The 16,549-nt window shown below is 38.4% G+C and overlaps 1 long non-coding RNA gene across 1 annotated transcript in view; it reads right to left on the bottom strand.

Annotated features, from left to right (window-relative positions):
• The window catches only part of LOC129462024 (uncharacterized), an 85,252-nt gene extending 76,495 nt beyond the window's left edge, over positions 1-8,757 (bottom strand). The window contains exon 1 of the long non-coding RNA XR_008650752.2: positions 8,598-8,757. This is a non-coding gene — a long non-coding RNA (uncharacterized lncRNA). The remainder of the gene's footprint in view (positions 1-8,597) is intronic.
• Positions 8,758-16,549: the final 7,792 nt, after the last annotated feature.

Raw genomic sequence — 16,549 nt, 5'->3', positions numbered from 1 at the left:
TGTTTGGTTTTTTGTCCTTGCGATAGTTTACTGAGAATGATGTTTTCCAGTTTCATCCATGTCCCTACAAAGGACACGAACTCATCATTTTTTATGGCTGCATAGTATTCCATGGTGTATATGTGCCACATTTTCTTAATCCAGTCTATCGTTGTTGGACATTTGGGTTGGTTCCAACTCTTTGCTATTGTGAATAGTGCCGCAATAAACATACGTGTGCATGTGTCTTTATAGCAGCATGATTTATAGTCCTTTGGGTATATACCCAGTAATGGGATGGCTGGGTCAAATGGTATTTCTAGTTCGAGATCCCTGAGGAATCGCCACACTGACTTCCACAATGGTTGAACTAGTTTACAGTCCCACCAACAGTGTAAAAGTGTTCCTATTTCTCCACATCCTCTCCAGCACCTGTTGTTTCCTGATTTTTTAATGATGGCCATTCTAACTGGTGTGAGATGGTATCTCACTGTGGTTTTGATTTGCATTTCTCTGATGGCCAGTGATGAGGAGCATTTCTTCATGTGTTTTTTGGCTGCATAAATGTCTTCTTTTGAGAAGTGTCTGTTCATGTCCTCTGCCCACTTTTTGATGGGGTTGTTTGTTTTTTTCTTGTAAATTTGTTTGAGTTCATTGTAGATTCTGGATATTAGCCCTTTGTCAGATGAGTAGGTTGCAAAAATTTTCTCCCATTGTGTAGGTTGCCTGTTCACTCTGATGATAGTTTCTTTTGCTGTGCAGAAGCTCTTTAGTTTAATGAGATCCCATTTGTCGATTTTGGCTTTTGTTGCCATTGCTTTTGGTGTTTTAGACATGAAGTCCTTGCCCACGCCTATGTCCTGAATGGTATTGCCTAGGTTTTCTTGTAGGATTTTAATGGTTTTAGGTCTAACATATAAGTCTTTAATCCATCTTGAATTAATTTTTGTATAAGGTGTAAGGAAGGGATCCAGTTGCAGCTTTCTACATATGGCTAGCCAGTTTTCCCAGCACCATTTATTAAATAGGGAATCCTTTCCCCATTTCTTGTTTTTGTCAGGTTTGTCAAAGATCAGATAGTTGTAGCTATGCGGCATCATTTCTGAGGGCTCTGTTCTGTTCCATTGATCTATGTCTCTGTTGTGGTACCAGTACCATGCTGTTTTGGTTACTGTAGCCTTGTAGTATAGTTTAAAGTCAGGTAGCGTGATGCCTCCAGCTTTGTTCTTTTGGCTTAGGATTGACTTGGTGATGCGGGCTCTTTTTTGGTTCCATATGAAATTTAAAGTAGTTTTTTCCAATTCCGTGAAGAAAGTCATTGGTAGCTTGATGGGGATGGCATTGAATCTATAAATTACCTTGGGCAGTATGGCCATTTTCACGATATTGATTCTTCCAACCCATGAGCATGGAATGTTCTTCCATTTGTTTGTATCCTCTTTTATTTCATTGAGCAGTGGTTTGTAGTTCTCCTTGAAGAGGTCCTTCACATCCCTGGTAAGTTGGATTCCTAGGTATTTTATTCTCTTTGAAGCAATTGTGAATGGGAGTTCACTCATGATTTGGCTCTCTGTTTGTCTGTTATTGGTGTACAAGAATGCTTGTGATTTTTGTACATTAATTTTGTATCCTGAGACTTTGCTGAAGTTGCTAATCAGCTTAAGGAGATTTTGGGCTGAGACAATGGGGTTTTCTAGATATACAATCATGTCATCTGCAAACAGGGACAATTTGACTTCCTCTTTTCCTAATTGAATACCCTTTATTTCCTTCTCCTGCCTGATTGCTCTGGCCAGAACTTCCAGCACTATGTTGAATAGTAGCGGTGAGAGAGGGCATCCCTGTCTTGTGCCAGTTTTCAGAGGGAATGCTTCCAGTTTTTGCCCATTCAGTATGATATTGGCTGTGGGTTTGTTGTAGATAGCTCTTATTATTTTGAGATACGTCCCATCAATACCTAATTTATTGAGAGTTTTTAGCATGAAGGGTTGTTGAATTTTGTCAAAGGCCTTTTCTGCATCTATTGAGATAATCATGTGGTTTTTGTCTTTGGTTCTGTTTATATGCTGGATTACATTTATTGATTTGCGTATGTTGAACCAGCCTTGCATGCCAGGGATGAAGCCCACTTGATCATGGTGGATAAGCTTTTTGATGTGCTGCTGGATTCGGTTTGCCAGTATTTTATTGAGGATTTTTGCATCAATGTTCATCAAGGATATTGGTCTGAAATTCTCTTTTTTGGTTATGTCTCTGCCAGGTTTTGGTATCAGGACGATGCTGGCTTCGTAAAAAGTGTTAGGGAGGATTCCCTCTTTTTCTATCGATTGGAATAGTTTCAGAAGGAATGGTACCAGTTCCTCCTTGTACCTCTGGTAGAATTCAGCTGTGAATCCATCAGGTCCTGGACTCTTTTTGGTTGGTAAGCTATTGATTATTGCCACAATTTCAGAACCTGTTATCGGTCTATTCAGAGATTCAACTTCTTCCTGGTTTAGTCTTGGGAGGGTGTATTTGTCGAGGAATTTATCCATTTCTTCCAGATTTTCTAGTTTATTTGCATAGAGGTGTTTGTAGTATTCTCTGATGGTAGATTGTATTTCTGTGGGATCGGTGGTGATATCCCCTTTTTCGTTTTTTATTGCATCTATTTGATTCTTCTCTCTTTTCTTCTTTATTAGTCTTGCTAGCGGTCCATCAATTTTGTTGATCTTTTCAAAAAACCAGCTCCTAGATTCATTAATTTTTTGAAGGGTTTTTTGTGTCTCTATTTCCTTCAGTTCTGCTCTGATTTTAGTTATTTCTAGCCTTCTGCTAGCTTTTGAATGTGTTTGCTCTTGCTTTTCTAGTTCTTTTAATTGTGATGTTAGGGTGTCAATTTTGGATCTTTCCTGCTTTCTCTTGTGGGCATTTAGTGCTATAAATTTCCCTCTACACCCTGCTTTGAACGTGTCCCAGAGATTCTGGTACGTTGTGTCTTTGTTCTCGTTGGTTTCAAAGAACATCTTTATTTCTGCCTTCATTTCATTATGTACCCAATAGTCATTCAGGAGCAGGTTGTTCAGTTTCCATGTAGTTGAGCGGTTTTGACTGAGTTTCTTAATCCTGAGTTCTAGTTTGATTGCACTGTGGTCTGAGAGACAGTTTGTTATAATCTCTGTTCTTTTACATTTGCTGAGAAGAGCTTTACTTCCAACTATGTGGTCAATTTTGGAATAGGTGTGGTGTGGTGCTGAAAAAAATGTATATTCTGTTGATTTGGGGTGGAGAGTTCTGTAGATGTCTATTAGGTCCACTTTATGTAGAGCTGAGTTCAATTCCTGGATATCCTTGTTAACTTTCTGTCTCGTTGATCTGTCTAATGCTGAGAGTGGGGTGTTAAAATCTCCCATTATTATTGTGTGGGAGTTTAAGTCCCTTTGTAGGTCACTGAGGACTTGCTTTATGAATCTGGGTGCTCCTGTGTTGGGTGCATATATATTTAGGACAGTTAGCTCTTCTTGTTGAATTGATCCCTTTACCATTATGTAATGGCCTTCTTTGTCTCTTTTGATCTTTGTTGGTTTAAAGTCTATTTTATCAGAGACTAGGATTGCAACCCCTGCCTTTTTTTGTTTTCCAGTTGCTTGATAGATCTTCCTCCATCCCTTTATTTTGAGTCTATGTGTGTCTCTGCACGTGAGATGGGTTTCCTGAATACAGCACACTGATGGGTCCTGACTCCTTATCCAGTTTGCCAGTCTGTGTCTTTTGATTGGAGCATTTAGCCCATTTACATTTAACGTGAATATTGTTATGTGTGAATCTGATCCTGTCATTATGATGTTAGTTGGTTATTTTGCTCGTTAGTTGCCATAGTTTCTTCCTAGCCTCGATGGTCTTTACAATTTGGCATGTTTTTGCAGGGGCTGGTACCAGTTGTTCCTTTCCATGTTTAGTGCTTCCTTCAGGAGCTCTTTTAGGGCAGGCCTGGTGGTGACAAAATCACTCAGCGTTTGCTTGTCTGTAAAGTATTTTATTTCTCCTTCACTTATGAAGCTTAGTTTGGCGGGATAGGAAATTCTGGGTTGAAAATTCTTTTCTTTAAGAATGTTGAATATCGGCCCCCACTCTCTTCTGGCTTGTAGAGTTTCTGCTGAGAGATCAGCTGTTAGTCTGATGGGCTTCCCTTTGTGGGTAACCCGACCTTTCTCTCTGGCTGCCCTTAACATTTTTTCCTTCATTTCAACTTTGGTGAATCTGACAATTATGTGTCTTGGAGTTGCCCTTCTCGAGGAGTATCTTTGTGGCGTTCTCTGTATTTCCTGAATCTGAATGCTGGCCTGCCTTGCTAGATTGGGGAAGTTCTCCTGGATAATATCTTGCAGAGTGTTTTCCAACTTGGTTCCATTCTCCCCATCATTTTCAGGTACACCAATCAGACGTAGGTTTGGTCTTTTCACATAGTCCCAAATTTCTTGGAGGCTTTGTTCATTTCTTTTTATTCTTTTTTCTCTAAACTTCCCTTCTCTCTTCATTTCATTCATTTCATCTTCTATCAGCGATACCCTTTCTTCCAGTTGATCGCATCTGCTACTGAGGCTTCTGCATTCTTCGCGTAGTTCTCGAAACTTGGCTTTCAGCTCCATCATCTCCTTTAAGCCCTTCTCTCCATTGGTTATTCTAGTTATCCATTCTTCTAATTTTTTTTCAAAGTTTTTAACTTCTTTGCTATTGTTTTGAATTTCCTCTCGTAGCTCAGAGTAGTTTGATCGTCTGAAGCCTTCTTCTCTCAACTCATCAAAGTCATCCTCCATCCAGCTTTGTTCTGTTGCTGGTGAGGAACTGCGTTCCTTTGGAGGAGGAGAGGTGCTCTGTTTTTTAGAGTTTCCAGTTTTTTTGGTCTGTTTTTTCCCCATCTTTGTGGTTTTGTCTACTTTTTGTCTTCGATGATGGTGATGTACAGATGGGTTTTTGGTGTGGATGTCCTTTCTGTTTGTTAATTTTCCTTCTACCAGACAAGACCCTCAGCTGCAGGTCTGTTGGATTTTACTAGAGGTCCACTCCAGACCCTGTTTGGCTGGGTGTCAGCAGCGGTGGCTGCAGAACAGCGGATTTTCGTGAGACCACAAATTCAGCTGTCTGATAGTTCCTCTGAAAGTTTTGTCTCAGAGGAGTATCCGGTTGAATGAGGTGTCAGTCTGTCCCACTGGGGGGGTGCCTCCCAGTTAGGCTGCTCAGGGGTGAGGGACCCACTTTAGGAGGCAGTCTGTCCGTTCTCAGATCACCAGCTGCGTGCTGGGAGAACCACTACTCTCTTCAAAGCTGTCAGTCAGACAGAGACATTTAAGGCTGTGGAGGTTCTCGCTGAGTTTTTGGTTGTCTGTGCCCTGCCCCCAGAGGTGGAGCCTACAGAGGCAGGCAGGCCTCCTTGAGCTGTGGTGGGCTCCACCCAGTTCGAGCTTCCTGGCTGCTTTGTTTACCTAAGCAAGCCTGGGCAATGGCGGGCGCCCCTCCCCCAGCCTTGTTGCCGCCTTGCAGCGTGATCTCAGACTGCTGTGCTAGCAATCAGCAAGACTCTGTGGGCATAGGACCCTCCGAGCCAGGTGCGGGACACAATCTCCTAGTGTGCCGTTTTCCAGGCCCGTTGGAAAAGCGCAGTATTAGGACGGGACTGACCCGATATTCCAGGTGCCGTCTGTTTTCCCTTTCTTTGACTAGGAAAGGGAACTCCCTGACCCCTTGCGCTTCCCGAGTGAGGCAATGCCTGGCCCTGCTTCGGCTCGCGCACAGTGCGCTTCACCGACTGTCCTGAACCCACTGTTAGGCACTCCCTAGTGAGATGAAACCGGTACCTCAAGCAGAAATGCAGAAATCACCCGTCTTCTGTGTCGCTGGGGCTGGGAGCTGGAGACCGGAGCTGTTCCTATTCGGCCATCTTGGCTCCACCTTTCAGATAAAGATTTTTTATCATTTTAAGTGGAGAAATAGTTGTGATGAAAAATCACCTTGACAGGATTGTTGGAAATAAAATATCTCTGTAAGGTTGAGAAGCTATTAGGAGACATATAACTGTCAAGAGTAAGTGAATCTTAGCAGTATTCATTGTTTCCCTGGTACCATATTTATCCTGAGAAAATTTCAAAGAGAAATATTATTTTCAAAATATTGTTCTCCACAGAAATAAACAAATTATTTTATATTCAAAAGCAAGAGAAGTATTCAAATACCCTTATGGCAGTTTTGCATATCTTATTTTAATTTTGCTATTTGTATAAGCACACTATTTTACTCCAATGTGCTGTTATTTATTCTGAAAATTATTGACAGACTCCAGATTTCTAAAAAGATCGGCAGATTTTCTACACCTTCATTTTGTTTTTAATCAAAACATCTTTGAGTCACTGAAATGCTATTGCATTGGCAAATCAGGCCTTCATGCTTTTGGTTATTTTCATTTCTTACATTTTTTAGTTTTTAAAATTTGACTCTGTTAATCGCTAAAAAGTTGGAGAATCTAGGGCACTCAGCTAGTTTGACCTGGTCTATATTTGTTTAATGACTACTTCATAAAAGTTCCTGCAGTTGATATTTGCAGTTGTCATTCTGGGATGTTGTTTAAAGCATTCCTCGGTAAATTACTATTTAAACACAGAGGACTGATCCATTTAATTATGATTTTTCAGCAAGATTAATTCACAGGGGGATCTATCATTCTATCAGGTGCCACATGGTTTCTATTTTATTTTCAAATATTAGGTTTTTGACAGTTTGTTTCTTCTATAGGTAATTACTTTGTATTTATGGATTGATTGACTATATATTCAACAATGTTACCGATCTTATATGTATTAATTTATTTGTAGTTTAAGACATTTCTAGATCAATGGTGCCATCTTTTGTGTGTAGCAAAGTGCTTGTGTGTGAGGGGAGTGGGGGAAGGAGGAAGAGAGAAAGGGAGAGAGAGGAAGAGTAAAAGAAGATAAGGCATGTTTGTGTTATCTTTAGATTGTTCTGGTTGTTTGTCTTTTAGGAATTCATTTTCTTCTAGGTTTTATTTTTTTTCCCTCTTTTTCAACCTAATTACCAAAGGGTATCTCTCCTCTTTTGAAATTTTGACTCGCTAATAAGCTTTAAAGACTATCTCTATATATTGTATATATTTAACCCTCTTTTCTAGCATTATTACTCTGACGTACCAAAATTCATTTTCTAAATTTAATTTTTTAAAATATTTTCCCACAATGTGGACTTCATTTTCTGGCATGAGTTTTACAGTGATTTTTGAACTGCCACTTTGGTCCTGTCTTCCCTTTGCCTGTAGTGTTTCTCTGACTACCTTTGATCATCACAAAATTTATGGCAGGAATGTGAGAGATCATTCACTGGTATGTGGTAGTTTTTCTTCTTTTTATACATACAGTTGTCTTAAAGTTTAGACTCTCTGACTCGTTATGCTGAGAACAATTCTTTTTTAGACTTTTGTTTTTTTCTTCTAATTGTTCTGTAATGGCTTTTTTTTTTTTGAGCATGGAGAGACAGAACCCTGAATAGTCACCAAGTTGCCAAATGATGCTTGTAATAGTTCACTATTAATAATGATGTTCACCATAATTTTTATTAAATATCTTTGAGGTATCTAATAAAAATAAATGATTTCTTATTTTGTAAGTTTTCTAGGAGCTCGTAAAAATTACATAAACTGGATTACACAAAATGCTTTTAGAGTATATTTTGAGATAATTATCTACATTTTCTTATTTAATCTGTTCATATGATACATGATATTTGTAGTTTCTTAGTGCTATAGAACCCTTGCCACATATGATAAATCAAACTCAGTCATAATGTCTTAGCATTTTGAAACATTGTTGGATATAGTTGGTTAATACTTTGCTTGGAATTTTTACATCAATGATGCTGAGTGAAATTGGGTATAACTTTTTCCTCTCATACTGCTTTTGCCTGTTTTTGTATTAAGATTAGGTTGATGTTTTTATATTAAGGTTAGGTCGATTTTACTAAATGAATTGGGAAGATTTTAAAATACCCAGAAGTATCTTTGTATTGTGATAGAACTCACCAATACAAGCATTTTGGTGGACCTATTTTCTTTAGACTGCAATTCAGATTTTTCTGTTTACTCTGGTGCTAATTTCATAAAGTTTTTTTTGTTTCTACTATTATTATTATACTTTAAGGGTACATATGCACAATGTGCAGGTTTGTTACATATGTATCCATGTGCCATGGTGGCAGTTCAGCACGCACCCCCCCAATCACAGGCAGTGCAGCACCCAACAATGCCCCTAAACCACCCCCCACTGCCAGCATTTAGCCCAGGGTAACTCCACCCAAGCCACCCCCTGCTGTGGGCAGTGCAGCAGAAGATAGTGCCCCTAACCCTTCCCCAGCCACCAGCAGTACACGTTAGTGTACACAACCAGCCTCCCCCCACCACTCCTGCCCCTGCGGGCAGTATAGCCCCAGATATAACTGCCCCACCACCAGCAATGTAACCCCGGAGAGTGCCCCCAATCAGACCACCACCACAGGCAGCATAGCCTCTAGCAGTGAGCCCCAACAGGACACCCAACTCTTGCCCCCAGAAGCGTACAGGGCGGCCCAGGAACACTCACCTGCCCGATCACATTTCTATTACTGTGGCCGAGCTGCAGTCTCCAACATCACCATCAACCACAGCGAGGCGAGCCGAGCCGCGGTGGCACGGGCTCCAGCCTCCTGCATGTGGCGGTGCCTCTTCCTTCTCCTAGTCCTCCAGCCCAACAGGAGAAGCTACCACTGCCGGCCGCCCTCCTACTGCTCTGACGCCACCACCAACTGCAGCGGGGTAGTGTCCCAGGCTCCAGGAATCCAGGCTCCATCCATCCTCCAGCCTCCAGCAGGCAAAAAGGTGGCGACCTCTCCCAGTTCTCTAAGGCAGGCACAGAGGAGCTCCTCCGCTCCACATAGAAGAGACTGAAATGATGTGAAGCGAACTCAGCCTACTTTATATGCCGAGGTTATGCAAATGAGGTTCCTGGACTACATGTTCTGATTGGACGAGAGAAAAACCTCTAGGCCTACTCTGATTGGACTTTATTTTCATGCTGTGATTGGTTGTGTTAAGACTTGCTCTCATCCAATCAGAATATGATAATAAAGTCCAATCAGAGTAAGCCTGGTGGTTTTTTTCTCATCCAGTCAAAACATGGAGTCCAGGAACCTCCATGGGCATAACCGCAGTCTATAAATAATGCTGAAAAGCCGTGACATTTTTTTAGGTTCCTTTTGCTGGCTGTCCGGCATAGAGGATTGGAAGTCCGGAGTCACTGGCTGTATGCTGGAGGCTGGAGCTGCGGGAGCACAGTTCGCCTCGCTGCGGTTGTTGGCAGTGACGGAGACAGCGCGGCTGGTGAGGTAGGAGAAGGAAAACAGTTTTGGGATAGATGGAGGGGAGTAAAGAGGGTAGTTAGTGCCAAAGGGAAAAAAGGATAGCTTAGCAGAAGGCGTTGCTAAAAGATGGCGGGGAAAAAGTTTTCGGGTAGATGGAGGCGGAAAAACAGGGTGGGGAGCAGGAGGGAAGGAAAGTTTTGCAGAAAGACGGTGGGTAAAAAGTTTAAGGGTGGATGGAGGGGGAAAAGAGGGTGGCAAGTGGGAGTAGGAAAGAGAGGGTGGTGATGGGGGAAAGCGGGGGCAAGTAGTAGGGAGAGAAGGTTTTGTGAAAAGGCGGTGGGGAGAAAATACGGGGTGGGGGGAGTTTTTGGGTAGAGGAGCAAAAGAGGGTAGCCAGCAGGAGGAAGACAAAGTTTTGTGAAAAGACAGTGGCAGGAAAGAAAAGACCGTGGGTAAAAAGTGTTAAGATAGATGGAGGGGGGAAAGGGTGGCGAGAGGTAGCAGGGATAGAGGATTGGGAAAACGACGGAAAAATAGTTTGGGGTAGATGGGAGGGCAAAAAAGAGGGTGGCAAGCAGGATAGGGGAAAGAAGAGCACGAGTGGTCCAGGAGGGAGACTTTGAAAAGATGGTGGGGAAAGGTTTGGGGGGTAGATGGGGGAAAAGAGGGAGGTGAGCAGGAGTGGGGAGAAGGCTTTGTGAAAAGACGGGGGGAAATGTTTTTGGGTGGATGGAGAAGAGAAAGAATGGCAAGGAGGAACGGGGGGAAAGACGATGAAGAAAACAGTTTTTGGGTAGATGAAGAGGGGGAAAGAGGGTGGTGAGCAGCAGGAATGGGGAGAAGGTTTTGGGAAAAGATGGAAAATGTTTTTGCTTAGATGAAAGAGCAAAAGAGGGTGATGAGAGCGGGAGCGGGGGATAGTATTTAATGTTAAGATTGCTTTGGGTAGTATTAACATCTTAAAAATATTAAGTCTTCCAACACATGGACATGGAATATCTTTCCATTTATTTATGTCTTCCGTAGTTTTCATTTTACAAGTCTTTCATATCCCTGGCTAAGTTAATTACTAAGTATTTCACTTTTTTTGATGCTATAGTCAATGGAATTATTTTGTTAATTTTCTTTTCTGATTGTTTATTGTTAGTAAGTAAAAATGAAACTGTTTATGTGTTGCTTTTGTATCCTACTGCTTTCCTAAATTTGTTTTAACTATGTGTGTGTGCTATCTTTAGAGTTTTCCACGTAAAATATGCTGTGTACAAACAGAGATAATTGTACTTCTTCATGTCCAATTTGGATGCCTTTTATGGCTTTTCTTTGCCTGATTTCACTGGTTAGGACTTTCAGTATTTTGTTGAATACAAGTGGCAATGTATGCCTCATTGTCTTGTTCTTGATCTTAGAGGTAAAACTTTTCGTCTTTTAACAGTGAGTGTGATGTTGGCTATTGAATATTTATATATATGCATTTTATTATGTTAAGGTAGTTTTCTTCAGTTCCTAGTTTGTTGAGTGTTTTTGATATGAAAGATGTTGAATTTTACCAAATGCGTAATTGAGACAATTATGCTTATTTTTTACCTTCTGTTAATATGGGGTATTACATTGATCAGTTTTCGTGTGTTGAACCATGCTTAGATTCCAGGAATAAATCCCACTTTGTCATTCTAATAGGCTGCTGAATTTGGTTTGCTAGTATTTTGTGGAGGATTTTTGCATCGATTTTCATAATAGATTAGTCTATTGTGTTTTCTTCTTTTTTGCAATGTCTTTGTCTGGTTTTGGTAGTAGGTATTCCTCTAAGTTTTTGGAAATGTTTATGAAGGACTGATGTTATTATAGTTCTTCTTTAAATGTTTAGTATAATTCAGCAGTGAAACTGTCAGGTCCAGGAATTTTCTTTATTGCTAGATTTTTTATTACAGATCCATAATCCTAACTAATTACAGATCTATTCAGATTTTCTATCTTGTCATGATTTAGTCTTGGTATGTTGCATATTTCTAGGAATTTGTCGATTTCATCTGGTTCATTCAATTTTTGACATAATTGTTGATAGTACTCTTACAATACTTATTTATGCAGAGTAAGTAATGTTCTCGTTTTCATTTGTGATTTTGGTGATTTGAGCCTTCTTTTTTTAAGTCAATCTAGCTAAAGGTTTTTCACATTGATTTTTTTTAAGAATCAACTTTTGGTTTCATTGATTTTTCTCTAGATTTTAAATTCTCTACATCTTGCTGCCTTTGGGTTTTTTTGTTCTTTTTCTAGTTGTACAAATAAGTTCTTGATTTAAGATCTGCATTCTGTTTAAATGGAAGCTTTTTAACTATAACTTTTGTCCTTAGCACTTACTATGTCAAAGTCCGCAATGTCTCATATTCCATGGAAAAGTACATAGACGGGCTCTTTCAATTTATACTGTCGTAGATTATACCAGCTGGGTATCCAAGTGATTTCAACAGGGCCCCAATGGTTTTCAAACGTTTTAATAAAAATTCCTTTTTAAAAAATCAGATTTTGCTATAAAGTTAGGCTTATAATCCCTATGTTCCTTTTTTGAGAATGTGTTTTTCCAAAAGAATCCTCAACCATCCACATAAAAACAGTTCCCATATATGCCAACTGGAAATTTTTATAACTGGTAGAAACAGACTAAAAACTGGACTTTCAAAAAATACAGTTGGCCTTTCATGTGTATGAGCTCCACATTTGCAGATTCAACCAACTATGGATAGAAAACATAGTATTCCCAGATTGGCCAGCCCAAGGATGCAGAGGGCTAACTTTTAATTTTCCCAGGTTATGCAGGGCCAGTGTTGGAATTTTAGCATTTCTGGATGTTGGCATCCATCAGGGTTCTAGAACTAATCCCTCATGGAGAACGTGGAACCACTGTTTATACCAATGGCAAATAAGCACTGAAAATTTGCTTAACATCATTAGTCATTAGGAAAATGCAATTAAAACTGCGATGAGATGCCCTATATAGCTATACTAGGATGGTTATAGTAAAATTACAGAAGACAGAGGTACTGGTGAGGATATGTAGAAGAAACATCAATGGTATAGTTGCTTTGGAAGACAATAGGGAAGTTTCTTTTGAATTTAAATATACGTTTATCACATGACTCAACTATCAGTTGATGTTTACCCAAGAGAAATAAAAGCATGTTCATACAGAGACCCATTTGCTAATGTTTATGGCAACTTTATTTGCATGGCCTTAAACTAGAAATAACCTAGAAGCCCATGTATTAGTAAAAGTATAATCAAATGGAACACTAGTTTGTGATAAGAAAAGAATATAACATAGACATCTAACTGCATGAATAAATCTCCGAAGCGTTAAGTAAACTCAATAAAAAACAAGGCTACATAGTATATGATTCAATTTTTGAGACATTATTTAATAGCCAAAACTGTAGCCACCCAAATCTGAGTGGGGTAGACAGGGGCTAGGTGTCAGGTTGGGGGTGAGGATTGATTACAAAGGGGCACTAGGTAACAGTACTTCAGGTTGCTGTAACAGAATATCATAGACTAAGTTGTTTATAAGCAACCGAAATTTATTTTTCACAGTTTTGGAGACTAGAAGTTCAAATTCAAGTTACTGACATTCATTGCCTGGTAGTGACACTTCCTCATTCAGAGGTGGCTGTCATTTTTTTGTCTCCTCACATTGTAGAAGGACGGGACATCTCCTGGGTCTCTTACGAAAAGCACTAACTCCTTTGAGTAAGTCTGTTCTTATGACCTAATCACCTTCCAAAGCCTCCAACTCCCAATACCATTATATTGGGTATTAGATTTCAACATAAAATTTCAGGAGAATATAAAAATTAAATCTATAGAACAAGGGAATTTTTAGGATGAAATGTCTCCATTGAAGTGGTTGTTACACTACTGTAAACATTTGTCAAAATTCATCAAAATGATCACTTAAAAAAGAAAATGCTGTTATATATCATTATTGTTTGGATGTGTCCCTCCCTCCAAAAGGCATGTGTTGAAACATAATCCAATGAAACACTGTTGGGAGGTGGGGCCCAATGGGAGGTGTTTAGGTCATGAAGGCTGAAGCCTTGTGAACAGATTCATGCTGATTTAAAATAACTTAAGGCTGGGAGTTCAATGTCTTGCTGTCTCACCTTCCACCATGAGATGACACAGAAAGAAGGTTCTCACCAGACGCTTGCCTTTGTATCTTGGATTTTCTGGTTTCCAGAACCATAAAGAATCTTTGCAAATTGCCCAGTCTGTCATACTCCATTATAGCAGCGCAGACTGAATGGAAATATACATGCATTGCATTTGAATGAATATTAGTAAGAAATTAAACATTCAGCACAATAAAGGGATCTTTGAATGAGCACTGAGTCCCTCTGAGCAAGGACATGGACAGATGTTATGTAAGAGAAAGAACTGGACCAGAACTTTGAGAGCAGAAAGCATCAAATATTGTACAGCTTGAGCCTTCTGTGATGATAGCAGCAGGAGCTGAAGATTCATATGTTTTTGTTATCTTACATGGTGAATTGGACTCCACTAATGTAGGGGCTTAAGGTATGAGCAGCCATTTATTTTGTATAAACAGTTGTATAAAATGAATGTGCCAATAAAGCATAACAAAATAAATTGGGAGAGCTTAAAATCTAATCCACCTTTTAGGAAGTCTATGATGGATAGACTTGACCTACAGAATCTATGCACAGTTTTGATAAGCCAATAATTTCCTCTCTATATAGATACCCCTAATTCAGGCTTCAGGGGCTAGTGTTTCCAGAGTTGCAACAAGATGATCAATACTTTAACAATATAACACACACTACAAGATTCCTTACTTTGTTGAATATGTGTAGATACAGAGCTACTAACAGAAGAAATTAAAATTTGGCAGCTTTTGAAAATGTAGTCGTTCAAATATGTAAGGTACTGTTTGATGACACACCCAAAAATAAAGTTTTCATATTTCTTTTTTCAGTATTTTACATAACCTAGAGAGAGAAATTTCTGGCTAACAACAAAATTTGCTTAGGAAACAAAAGACTCCCAGACTTAAAAATCTGCACAAAAATACATATGTGACCAGCTATGTTTGGTTTCTCCATTGTCTTTTGATTTTTCCAGCTTGAAGTATCTTGTCCTTTCGCATTTTTTGACATCCAATACGGAGGTAATATTTATTCAGTATTTGTCATTTTGAGAGTACTATGTTTTCTTAGATCTGAATCATCAAGTTCTTGAATATTATACATTTCATTTTCAGGGTAGAATAAATTTTGTACTGATTATATTTGAATTTGTTGCTTGAGGTGGAAATTGTATGTGATAGCAGAAAGGGTGAGTGCTTTGAAATGAGTAATACTGGATAGTGAAATATTGGTTTAAATTCTGGATCTTCCAGTGATAGCTGCCATCAAGGACACATTTGTTATCATTTTTAGCCTTAAATCACTCACTTGGAACATGGAAATAATAAACACATTTTACAAGGTTATGTTGGTGTGATGAGATCAGCATTTGGTAAAGGGAAGCTGATACGACTGTCAGTCAACTGATTCATCTAGCTATCTACCTATCCTTTTGTTTTCCTCTCTGAAGGAAAAAGATTTAAGTTCAAATACTAGATTCATGGTTTATTACATCTGTGACTTTTAGCAAGTTATGTACTTTTCAGTCTAAAATTTCACATTTATAAAGTATGATATTAATATTAAAGAGTGTAAGAATCTAGTGCTTGAAATATAGTGGGTGCTCATTTAATGACAGCTACTGCTATTTTAGCTTTTAGACATCACTATTACTACAAAACTTGCTTTGATATTTCACCTTTCTAAAATTTATTTTTTTGCTTCCTAAAATGCAGACTATCCTGCATCCAAACTATATTGGAAATTAAATATTTTAATGGAAAATAAAAATCACACACAGGTCAAGTAAGTTATAGTGGTTTTGAACAAAAGGCATACAATTTCTTTTTTAAAAAGTATAAAAAGTATTAACACTGTTCAACACAAATATACTTACACATATACTGGAAATGCTAGTTTTTAAGGGACTACACAGCAGCTACATGTTTTGATAATTGACATTATTCAGTAAATTTTTCTAACACATGAAGTATGTCAAATGATGAGTTCAGTGTAACATTTTTATCTGCATTGCTTTGTTACTTTTCTGCATCATTAAATGCAGTTACGTATTGCTATAAATTGTATATTAAAATCGTTCTTAGATAAGGTAAAATAAAAATCAAGAAGGTCATTTTGCACAGCTTGAGAAAATTTTTATACAGAGATTATGCATTTTTCTTTTAGCACTTTTTTGTATGAAATCAATTATTTCAGGTTTTTTAAAAACATAAAACACAGCTTCCGGGTAAATATTTTCACTTTGTTACACACGGATATCCTCCATTATTTGTTTTCATATACTTAGTAAAAGTTTTGCCTAAAAATAACTGCTTATCCAAAGTGTACTTTTTTTCAGAGGTAATCTTAAAAATGCTTTTTCATGCGTCTGGAGATTAAATAGCTGGAAATGAAATCCAGAAGTAAATGATACCACTTGTAAACATACCCCTGACATTAGGAGTATACAGGAAATTATGACAAGTGTCTGTTATCACAGATAAGTAAGGGTACCCCATGAGTAACTAAAAATGAGCATATTTAATGTACCTGTATTATATTAGAATAGCATACTCTTTTTATTAGATGCTCTATCTACGTGTGTAATACTAGCAATTATAATTTATTTCTCAATCTTTCTGACTTTGTAACAGCCTACTGCCATCTACTGGGTTGTGCTCGGAACTGCTATGCTAATCATCTCCATATGTGTTCTTGATCTGATAGTTTTGACATTGAGATTTTTAGTGATTTTTAAACTTTTTGTCATACAAATTCTGAGAGTTTTTAATGAAAGATTGGTTTAGTTCTTATTTAGTATCATTTCTAATTTCATGGCATAGAAAAGTTGGAATTCAAATCTCACCAATAAATTACATTGAATATCGTCACCATAACTCATATTCATATCAACAGATCTCACCAATAAGTCACATTGAATATCATCACTGTAACTTATATTCATATCAACTGTTTTGTTTTATTTAGGTTCTAGAATTTATAAAGATTTTGTCCAAATTTTTTATCCATCTTTGTTTTGAGTTGTATCTATACTATGG

This window comes from Symphalangus syndactylus, chromosome 14 (genome assembly GCF_028878055.3).
Source record: "Symphalangus syndactylus isolate Jambi chromosome 14, NHGRI_mSymSyn1-v2.1_pri, whole genome shotgun sequence".
NCBI lineage: Eukaryota > Metazoa > Chordata > Mammalia > Primates > Hylobatidae > Symphalangus > Symphalangus syndactylus.
Note: the sequence above shows the minus strand (reverse complement) of the source record. Positions and strands in the feature narration are given on the sequence as shown.